This window comes from Macrobrachium nipponense, chromosome 34, assembly GCF_015104395.2.
Source record: "Macrobrachium nipponense isolate FS-2020 chromosome 34, ASM1510439v2, whole genome shotgun sequence".
NCBI lineage: Eukaryota > Metazoa > Arthropoda > Malacostraca > Decapoda > Palaemonidae > Macrobrachium > Macrobrachium nipponense.
The window spans coordinates 27,956,907-27,968,866 of NC_061095.1; positions in this window are offsets into that span (position 1 = coordinate 27,956,907).

Here is an 11,960-nt window from a genome sequence, read left to right on the forward strand (position 1 = left end):
ATATATATATATATATATAGATTATATATATACGTATTATATACTATATATATATATATATATCATAATATATATAATATATATATATATATATATATATATATAGATATATATATATTGTTACGTATATAGTGCCTGTGAGAGACTAGATACGTAAACAGAAATGATTGAGGGATTTCAAGAGGGAATTGCTTGAACTTACCGTAAACTGATTATTATTGATTTCTTTCTTTAGAGGGAGGTCGCCAGAAAACTCAGCTCGTTACTTTAAAACTATTTATTTACAAAGAGGCCCGTGCTGGCCTGGAGAAAAGTTAAAGGATATTGGCCCCCCACGTTGGGGCTTATAGTCTCATTCAATTCAAGCTGATTTTCATTCACGTGGGTTAATGCACACTTGCGGACAGAGAGACGGCACGTGACTCATGGATCTGGAAAAGAGCTCCCAGATTAACGACATGAAAGGAAAAATGACTTCTTGCTTCGATTAAGGCTGATTAATTCTCTAACATTGGGGAAGGTAAACTCGAATGGTTCACTGAGGTATGCACGAAAACTAGGTCTTTAACAAGTCACAAAGGGGAGCACGTGGGCCCGATGAGGACAAAGGGCTTCTGATGTAGAAGGGGTAAAAATAAGAATTGGAAATGAATTTAGCAAGAGTCGTATGGTAGTAATGAAGCTGGGTTGAAGTTTACACTTTCAGACGTACCTTTATGCAATATTCTGTGTATCCTTGTAGAAGAATGCGGTCCGACCTCTGTTCAGGTCTGGGGTCCGTGTCCACCAGTGCGTCGTGGGTAGGCCTAATTTGGGAGGCTGGCAATTTGACCTCTGTCCGAGATCACGACCCGCAGCCGACTGAGAGCGATACTCCTTGCTTTCGAATCACGGGGCTTCCAAAAACCGCCTCGAGCATTGCCTGAAAGGTGGTAAACACAACGCCAGCAAATTGGGAAGGAAAATAGGTCTTATTGTAGAAGTCCCTAAAATCCATCTCGAAACCTAGCTACTCTTGTGACCTGCCTCTCTTACCCTAAGCTTCCGTCAGACCGGAAATATCATTCCTACGACATCCCCACTCTCCCAACAACAGTAGCTTCAAGAGACGGCATGGCTGCTACTTTTATAATTAAACAAAACTAATAACTTTCTGCTGGGAAGGCGAGGCGTTCTATAAAACGTAGCAGCTCCCCCTGTTAAGAAGGCATTCACTCCCTTTCGGGCGTGAAGGTCTTGGCTTAAATAAGTGATCGCCTCGACAACCCAGTTCTCCTACTCTAACTTGAAGTTTTTTGAGCAGCGATACGGCTGACTACAATGGCCTACCTAACTTATAGGCAAAGATGCTAAGTGTACTAACTTGATGTAGGGATGTAATCTAGCCTAAGTAATAACTAGGGTTGTCTGTGACGACAGTCTACTCTACCCCTAGATAAGGTTACTTGAAAATTCTACTTGCTACTAACCTAATGCCCTGGTACTAAATCATTAGCCTAACCTACTCAATACAGTTAAATGAAGACGCAATCATTCCAGAGTGTGGTACGCACAGCAGCAGTTCAGCGACGGAATTGTTAAAATACATAATGAGAGGTAATGATGCGAGTTTGGGATGATGAGTGGTTAAATTACCAGGAGGGAAATGCAATGAGGTAGTTATGACATTTACATGAGTGTTAGTATCACAATTTCTAGGGTTAGAGGGTTAGTTCTACTGGCAGAGATCAGGCTGGCTACCTTCTCTGGGTAGGTGCCAGGATCATTCTGCAAATGAATGCGACACTTGTACGCTCGGGCACAGGTGTCAAGGAGAGCATGTGGCTCTTTTGTGTTAGTTTGTTAATGACGTCCCTTCTTCTTCTTCTTATTCCCCCAGGACCTGGCTATACCAGTCCTTGGAGTAGACGGAGGCACCGACTCTGGAAAGGCCAGAAACGCCGGCAGGAGCAGAGGCAGTGGTAGCCTGAGGCGGTATGAAGGTGAGGTCTGCCGGAGGTTCATCCTCGGGCGACAGTGGTGAGGGTGAAGAAGACGGAACTAGTGATTGGCCATGGGCTGCGGTAAGCTCCATGCCTGTTGGAGGATCTCCTGTAGGAGGATCCTTGGGTAGGTTAGGCGCCGGCACTAGCTCGGGGCCGCCAGGCGCAGAAGTCAAGTTCGGTGGTGCTCTACGTCCAGGCTGGACGGAGCTTGGTACTGGACAGTGCTGCCAAGTGGCACTGGCAGAGAGTTGAGGTCGACTGGACCTGTGGCGGGTACCGGAGGTGCAATACCTCTCAGCGTGCCCTTGGAAATGGGAGACAGAGGCTCCTGTCTCTGGTTGAAGGCAGGCCTTGGGAACATGGACGTGTCCGCTGCTGATAGTCGGCTAGGCACTAGGCCAATTAGTATAGTGCCCTATTACGTTGCAGGTTTTGCAACGGAACTGTGAATGATCAATCTCCCTTCCTGGTAACGAGGGAGGACTGTTGGTGGTTGTACTTCCTGGAGGAAGTAAAATTTCGATTACTCCTTGCTTTAGAGTGATTGGACAAGGGGCTTAGGACCCCTAGGCTTTTTGGAATGCGAGGGAGACTTCATGTCTTGCCCTAGGAGGAGGTTCGTAACCTCCTGGAATGTAGCTTGCAACTGCAAGAGTACATACCTTGGAGAAACTAGGTCTGGTGACCCTCAATTGGACGGTCGGAAGGATCAGTTTAATGTGATTGATACCTTCAATGGTGATCAATCGACGTCTATCAATGTTAGCCCCTCGGGGGATTCGGTCTTCCCGTATCAGGGGAGATTTGAGCGCCAGAGTCGTCGTAGGCTCTGACGTGGCTTGGCTGTTAATGGCTTGGAGGGGTGCGACGGTTATAGGGCCCTTAGCTGGGGGTCCTAGAGAAGAAGGATTGGGTTGGGACGGCCATTGCGATGGCCGGAATATTGTGGTTCGCGCACCCTCCGTAATTTGCAGACATGTGACCCTTGCGGCCACAGTCTCGGCAGAACTTGTTCCAGAACCTCTTCCGTGGCACTGGATGATAAGGCCGAGATGGCCACCCCACAGGTTGCGAATCTGCGGAGTCACCAAGGCTGGCAGTGTGCTCTGGCACAGGTGAAGAGTCCTCTCTGGCAGTGATGTGACGTGGGGAGGTTAAGGGAACCTCCGTTGAATCACCCTCGGAAGCAATTTCGGGGTTAACTGGTGGGCTTACCTCTTCCAAAAGGGAGGAGGTAGGCGGTAAAAAGGTAAAAGGCTGAGATGATGCGGAGAAACGTCTGGCCCTGACACTGGGGTCAGGGCCAGGTTCACAAATAGACAGGACGTCGGGGACATCGGATGGCACTAGCCTCTGACCTAAAATTGAGGTTGTGGTTATCTGGCATGCTGCAGGTGTCCGGTGCATCTGGTAGTGGGAGCTGCGTCCAGGGGAGATACGGCTTTAGTAAATCTCGGCCCAATATCACCTGATAAACATCATGAAATTGGTCCACTACGCCAGGCGGCCAATGTGGTTTTCCTTGGTCACCTGGTCCAGAAAGGGCATTTTCACATTCAGAAGGACCGAAGGAACAGGAAAATAGAGGTTACCGTCAATCCATTCGAACTGAATTTCTTCGTCCGTCCGGATTTTGGCACCCCTAGGCAATGCCTTTCTGAAATAAGGGAGACCTGGGCTTCGGTGTCGGCCATGACTTGTACCACTGATAAGGCGTAGGAGACAGTTCATCAGGCAGGGCTACATGGTAGCCTTGGAGAAGTTCACCCTGGAAGCTCTCCTCCCAAGGTAGAGACCGACTTGGGCACTGGTCGGAATCCACAGCATGCCCACGCACACAACAAGTGGTGCAGAACCTCCGCAACCACCTCTTACCGGGAGTCCAGCTCATGGTCTGGGGCTTGGAAACTAGCAGAGAGATGCGTCATCTAGGAGAGCTAGCTCATGCTTTCTCTCTTATTCTCTTCCTTTCTCTCTGCTTCTCTTTCTTTTCTCTCTGCTTCTCCAGCTTTTCTCTGGTTTTCCCTTTCTTCCTTTTCTTGCAGGCGCGCGGCAGCCTGCTGCGCCTTTATCCACTGTCTAGTGCTGGTCCAGTGTAACCGCCTCCTTGCCCAGAGTTATGAGGGCTCCGAGCTCTCTAGCTCTCTGGCAAAGAAGTCACGGGAAGCAGGGGAAGACATTTCCCTTAGGCTGCAGTAGAGGCTGATGAAAATGAAAATAATGGCCAGGAAGGGTACGGAATGGAATAGGAGTGCCTACTGTGGAAAGTGGCACTCACTTGGAAAAGGTGTTTCTGCGACGTGGTAGAGAAAAGTCTGAGAAGACTGGGTGCTCTGTGGCACTTGGGAAGTGTCCCGTAAGTTGGTGGCACTTCTGGATTGGCACCTTCTAAAGAGGTGAAAAAATCAATGGAGTGTACGGCGTACGTCACACTTAAGGGCGTTCCCAACTTGGGAGACGTTGGAATGGGCTACCTGTACGTCTGTACAGGTGCGCGGCACTTATGAGGAGGCGTTCCTTGGAGCACTGGTATCGTGCTGGTATGTCCCGGACACTACACGCAGTATACCCAGTATTACCGAGGTGAAATGGCACTCTGTTCGGGGCAGAGGTGTAATGGTGGAGGAGAGAAAGTAAAAGGTGGGAGTACTTCAGCGGCCAGTCGGTGAACAGTGTCCAAGAATTAGTGCACTGTAAAATGATAAGACCTGACGTGCACTGGTGGTGGCCAGTCCTAAACTGGTAACGACTTCCCTGTCTGGAAGTAATGGAATTGGCGTGGCACACTGTGCGAATTGTGCTTGCGGTATACGCAAGTCTTTCGTGATAAAGAAAATGAAAAGACCACTCGGGCAACGACAGGTAATGGAAATTTTAGAAATGCTCAGTCACTCGCTGAAGTACTCGGTAAATGAAATAAATAAATGCTTGCAAACTGCAATGGACACAGGCGCGTACGTATCACGCTGTGTAAATGAAAGTACACAAGAGACTAAAATAATGTTAATTCTGCATGCTATAATTAATGGTAAGATGTAGTACTCTTGGCTTCGTGAATAATGGATTCTGGTTCTCTCTCTCTCTCTCTCTCTCTCTCTCTCTCTCGGAGAGGGTGACAAATGATATATGAATGAACTCCCTTATATTTGAATTGAACTACTAATGTTCGTTTAATATGACGCAACTTGCGTTAAATGATTTACTTACGTTAACGTTTTTAATGAAAGAATTGCTTTTGAAAACGTTTTATGAAAATGATAACGCGCTCGCGTTGAACGATTTTTACGTTAATGTTAGCGGCTTGCGCTTATGAAATGATTTGCGTTTCAATATGAATTTTACAAAGACGCGATTTACGTTAACTTTATGTAAGATTGCTAGGTCCCCGTGAACAGTGAAATGACGGTAAGGATTTTAAAACGATGTTAGCAAAACATTGTAAATGAGGTACGTAAGTGAAATGAAATTTTCGCTCAGCGCGCGAGTGAGCGATGCGAGGTGAAACATGTGAGCGCACAGCATGTCGTTCAAAACAGCTGATTCTCTGTAAATGCGTAGGTAATTTACAACACGAACTTTTAGTTTCTTATTAAAGGCGAATTACGTTAATTTCTCTGGCAGGACGATAGATACTAGTACCGAGATCGATATTATTTACGTTAAAACTTCGAGACTTACGTTACTTTGCTTAAATTGTTTAGGTAATGTTTAAAGGGATAAAAACATGGCTGCCGCTGTGAATGAGACGAAGGTTGGTTGAGACCGCGCAGGCGCGAGAGAGCGCGAAGCTGAATTAGCCGAGAGGTAAGCGGTTACCAACACTTGGAATGAAAACTAAGTTAAAAATGAATACCCTAACATATCACAGACAAAAGAATTGTACACTTCTTTTGCCGTAACTACTTAGTTAAAAACACTCCTAAACTAGCTAGGCTTTCACAGCAATAAACCTGGCAAAGCACTTCCTAGTTTGATCTGGTTCTTTCTGCATCTATTCTACACACGTGCTGTCTCGTCCTACGAGGACAGCACAAAGTACCAGAGAATTCGCGGGGCAAATTGTTTGCTCGCCGCTAAAATAAAGCACTGGCGCGTTCGCCGTTACAATAATAAGATTTCTACCTACGCTCTTTTAAACACTTCTACAATAAAAATACTTAAACTACCCTTAAGCTAACATTGGTTATAGAATAATCATATTAATGAATGGAATACCTTACCGTGAGTCAGTGTGTCTTCTTTCCCTGCAAGTGTGCTTGATTTACTTTTTGTAAAATAATTTACAGTTTACGTTTTACAACGGATAACGCGATTTACAAGCTTTTTTTTAAGCAAGCTAGGTTCAATCCTGGCAAGGTCGCCAATGTTACGTATAATAGGGCCCTGTGGAGAGACTAGATACGTAAACATAAATGATTGAGGGATTTCAAGAGGGAATTGCTTGAACTTACCGTAAACTGATTATTATTGATTTCTTTCTTTAGAGGGAAGGTCGCCAGAAAACTCAGCTCGTTACTTTAAAACTATTTATTTACAAAGAGGCCCGTGCTGGCCTGGAGAAAAGTTAAAGGATATTGGCCCCCACGTTGGGGCTTATAGTCTCATTCAATTCAAGCTGATTTTCATTCACGTGGGTTAATGCACACTTGCGGACAGAGAGACGGCACGTGACTCATGGAATCTGGAAAAAGAATCCCAGGATTAAACGACATGTGAAAAAGGAAAAATGACTTCTTGCTTCGATTAAGGCTGATTAATTCTCTAACATTGGGGAAGGTAAACTCGAATGGTTCACTGAGGTATGCACGAAAACTAGGTCTTTAACAAGTCACAAAGGGGAGCACGTGGCCCGATGAGGACAAAGGGCTTCTGATGTAGAAGGGGTAAAAATAAGAATTGGAAATGAATTTAGCAAGAGTCGTATGGTAGTAAAAGGTGCTGGGTTGAAGTTTACACTTTCAGACGTACCTTTATGCAATATTCTGTGTATCCTTGTAGAAGAATGCGGTCCGACCTCTGTTCAGGTCTGGGGTCCGTGTCCACCAGTGCGTCGTGGGTAGGCCTAATTTTGGGAGGCTGGCAATTTGACCTCTGTCCGAGATCACGACCGCAGCCGACTGAGAGCGATACTCCTTGCTTTCGAATCACGGGGCTTCCAAAACCGCCTCGAGCATTGGGCCTGAAAGGTGGTAAACACAACGCCAGCAAATTGGGAAGGAAAATAGGTCTTATTGTAGAAGTCCCTAAAATCCATCTCGAAACCTAGCTACTCTTGTGACCTGCCTCTACCCTAAGCTTCCGTCAGACCGGAAATATCATTCCTACGACATCCCCACCTCCCTCCCAACAACAGTAGCTTCAAGAGACGGCATGGCTGCTACTTTATAATTAAACAAAACTAAAACTCTGCTGGGAAGGCGAGGCGTTCTATAAACGTAGCAATAAGCAATATATATAATATATATATATATAGATTATATATATATATATATATAGATATATATTATATATATTATATATATATAGTATATATATATATATATATATATATATATATATATATTATATATAGTATATATATAATATATATATAGTATTATATATATATATATATATATATATATATATATATATATATATATATATATATATATAGATATATAATATATATATATATATATATATATATAAATATATATAGATATATGGTGTGTATATATATATATATATATATATATATAATATATATATATATATATATATATATATATATAATATATATATATATATATATATATATATATTGAATATACAGGCAGTCTATGTGTTACGATGAGCTTAGCAAAAAGACATTCTGAGTTTACAATGGTCTTGAAATATACTATTCATAAAAAATTATTTTTCCTAGGTTACAAAGGCATTAAACAAAAATATGGTTGTTCATATGTGAACCAAACCTTCGGTCTTAACAATAGGATAATTTCTAGTGCCCAGCTGGATCCGGTCAAAAAAAAAAGAGATGAAAGCAAGGAATCTTGTGCTATCTGGCAATGCATGCGTAGATTGATGAAGAGTGTCAAGGGCCATTCACCTACGCCACCGCGTCAGTCTTTTCTTAAAACACCTGGGCGAGAATCGTGGTTAACCTCTCTTGACTTTACCAGTTCATTGACCCGTTTCGATTGTGTTTAGTGTGTGTGTGTGTTTGGCTGTTATTTTAGCTCTTTTGCTCCTCAGCCTCGTCAACGTGTGTGCCCCAGAATTCCAGGGGGTCCCCCGTCCTTGGATGGGTTGCTAGCGCACTTTATGGAGGCTCGCTACCCCCCTCCTCAGGTGGCCTCGTCTTGGGTGGTAGCAAAGGTCGGCCATCTTGTATTGCTTTCTGCCAGTGTCTGCTGCCGCTTCTTCGAGTCAGAGGGAAGCCGTGGCATCAGACCTCTTGATGACATCATGGGATGTACGTCGTTTGGTAGGATTTCCTCGACCTAGTGGTGTCTGATTCCCCTTCTCACCGAGGGGAAGCTGTGATGTCATCACCCTTGCGACGTCACTCCCAGTCGTCTCCTCTGCACTGCCTCTCAGCCATGACGTCATCCCTGCCGCCCAGTTCGCTACATCTCCCTTCCATGTCATCGGAGCCTTCTCTTGCAGATCAGTCTGAGGTTATATGCCAGGCAGTGCTCTGTTTGGATGATAAGTTAGCTGCCTTTTCGGTTGGGAGGACTGGAAGGAAACGTGTTGTTTTGATGATAAGTTAGCTGCCTTGTCGGTTGGGAGGACTGGAAGGAAACGTGTTGCTTCGTCCCCGCCTCCTGCAAAGAGATCGCCTAAGAAACCAAGGCTGTCTTCCTCTCCCTTTTTCCCCCTCTACGCACGTTGGGTATCAAGCATTGGAAGGCTAGGACTTTTGCTCTCTTTCTTCGCCTACAAGGGAGGAACAACGTGGACGTGGTTGTAGAGAGTGTTGGTGTTTTGCAGAGTATTAGTATATCTTCCCTTGTGCAATCTGCATTGGGGCTTACGTCGTCCTCTGCATCGAATCGTTGGCATTGTTTTAACCTCCCCCATCCGTGCACATCGTGAGCATGTTGCAACCTCCCCCCCGTCCATGCACATCGTGAGCGTGTTGCAACCTCCTCTGTCCGTGCACATGATGCAAGTGCTTCTTCTTCTCCAAGGCCTATTCGTCACCATAAGGATCTCGAGGCACCTGTCAAGAGGTCGAAGGTGGTTGAGCGCGGAGTTGGTGCCAGGCAGGGAGTGTTTGCCTGCCCCTCACTGGTGCTTCCAAGAGTTCGACTTTAGGGATTGTCCTTTGATCTCAGTGTTCGGGATACCTCTCCAACTCATGTTTGTATGTCTGCCACGCCCATGACCATTCACGGACATGTTAATAAGTCATCTGTTGGAGGAGTACGTAGTGATGTTCCTAGTGTTATAGTGGGTTCGTTTCTGGAGCCAATGCGTGGACCCAGCCCAGAGAGGTTAATTGGTGTTTCGGGCTGTGTGGGAATATGCATCCAAAGGCAGAATTGTCAATATCAGGAGTTTTGTGAAAAAACCTGATAAAAATGCATGATACATTGTTTTCAACGATACTCAAAAGGATTAAAAGTAAAGTTTTCTCATGATTTCGAAGGTTTTTCAGATGATACCAGCCCAAACAAAGGAAAAACTATGGAGCCAAAATGGCAGAATGTTAATAATTTGGAGGTATTATCTTATGATAAACTCAACATAAGTGAAAGATATGTTGTTTTCAAGACACTCAAAGGAGTAAAAGTAAGGTTTTTCTTACGAATTTTGATGGTTTTTCGGACGCCGATCTGAATGGAAGAAATAAGATTTACATTGGTAGAGCAATGGTCACCAATTACTGTTTTTCATTTTATTTTCTTCACTAAGTACTCTTCATGATAAAAAATATGATTTGTACTCATTTTCTAATAGTAATATTTAGGTAACCTCAGAAATGTATCATTAAAGTTTAAATTAAAATCCCACGAAATCACAAAACCGCTTACTATGTAAGCGCAACACCTCTCTTCTCTTCCCTGAGTAACCTCATGAATCTCTCTCTCTCTCTCTCTCTCTCTCTCTCTCTCTCTCTCTCTCTCTCTCTCTCTCTCTCTCTCTCTCTCTGAACAGAAGATATAAAATTAACTAGATATAACAATATTCATATAACATATTCACTAATTACAGATTTTTATTTTATTTTTATGACTAAATAAATTTTTATGATAAAAAAATTATTAGTTCTAATTTTTAAATACCAATTAAGGTAACCACAGTAAAGTATCAATAAAAATTTTAAAATACAAAATCCTGCAAATCACAAAACCATCTTACAATGTGTAAACAACTCTCTCTCTCTCTCTCTCTCTCTCTCTCTCTCTCTTCTCTCTCTCTCTCTCTCTCTCTCTCTCTCTCTCTCTCTCTCTCTTTCAACTCATGAATAATTTAACTCTTCAGATTTAATGTGTACTGTGATATCCTCTAATGAATTATGCCCTACTGTATCAACATAAAAATTTTGGATACGTATATACTAAAATTCCATCATTGGTCATGTTACAATTTTTATTTCTCTGGCGTATGCTCTATGATGACACATTGCAATCGGGATTGGAAGTAGCCAATAACAGAGCTCGTAACAACCCCTTATTCAATGACAACATGCTATTGGCTGAAGGGACTGAAAGCAGCCACTAACAGCTTAAAACAACCCCTCTATTTCCTTGACGACTTGCTATTGGCTGAAAGGGTAGGATTTTAACCAACCACAGATCGTCTAACTAAAGGGCTTAGTATTCACAAACTAAAGGGCTTAGTATTCACTAACAGTTGGGGTGAGCAGTATTTTTTTCTCTCTCTGAGATAAGAGATTTTTTATGCGTAGTACGTATTTATGTATATTATGTTTAATTTTATATAGTTTTTTCATGTTTCATGCTATAATTAAGAACTTTTGCATTTCAATAAATAGGAAAAATTAGGTAAGAATTTACACAGGTCTGTTAAATTCCATGTCTTTTACTTAGTTAAGGGTGAGGCAAAGTCTCTCTCTCTCTCTCTCTCTCTCTCTCTCTCTCTCTCTCTCTCTCTCTCTCTCTCTCTCTCTCTCTCTCTCTCTCTGGCTCCAAAACAGCAGAATGGTAAAAATTTGGAGTTTTTTATGAAAGGCTTTATAAAAATACCAGGTTACGTGTTTTCAAGACACCTTTGACACGGCGTCAGAATGGAACCACTGTCATAAACCGGAGACTGCCTGTACTGTATTTGATATTTATTAATATTCAAACCCACTTTTTATAATAGCCTTGCAACCGCCTTACCCCCCCGGTGTGTGTGCCTCTGGGTCTGTGGCAAGGCGTAACACACCCTTAGTTACTTCCCTGTGCCCACCCTTTGATATACGGGGCTTTTTCCATGACAGTATGTTGGTTGGTTATTGAAGATGACATTTGTGCTTGCGCTGTAGGAGAATTTACTGGGAGAAGCCTTAATTCATGAGCATTTGCCCCTGTTTTTCTCTCTTGGTATTCTTCCCTTCAAGAGAAATATCTTCCTCGCCCTATGTGCTCACTTGTCAAGCGAGGAGGGGCTGCTGTTGATGATTGGGTGACTTATTCTCAGGGTCTTTTATCACTTCAGAGGACAATGTGCCCTTTGGGATGAGAGGAGTCTCTTTTTTATTAATCATACAGTGGAACCTCAGTTTTCGTATGCCATAGTTTTCATACAGTTCAGTTTTCATAGTTTTTTCAACAAAATTTTGTCTCTGGTTTCGTACGTTTCCTTAAACAATGCACCCAGGATAGGGATTTTGCTCTCCAGTCTGGTATGGTCACACGAAGAGCCAAGACATTGGGTGTTTTGACACTGCCTCCCAACACTTTTTTTAAGTGAGTGGTCAGGTCTATCCTTGTGTCTTGGACCTCAGGGTTTTGAGCACATAGATACAGCAGATGC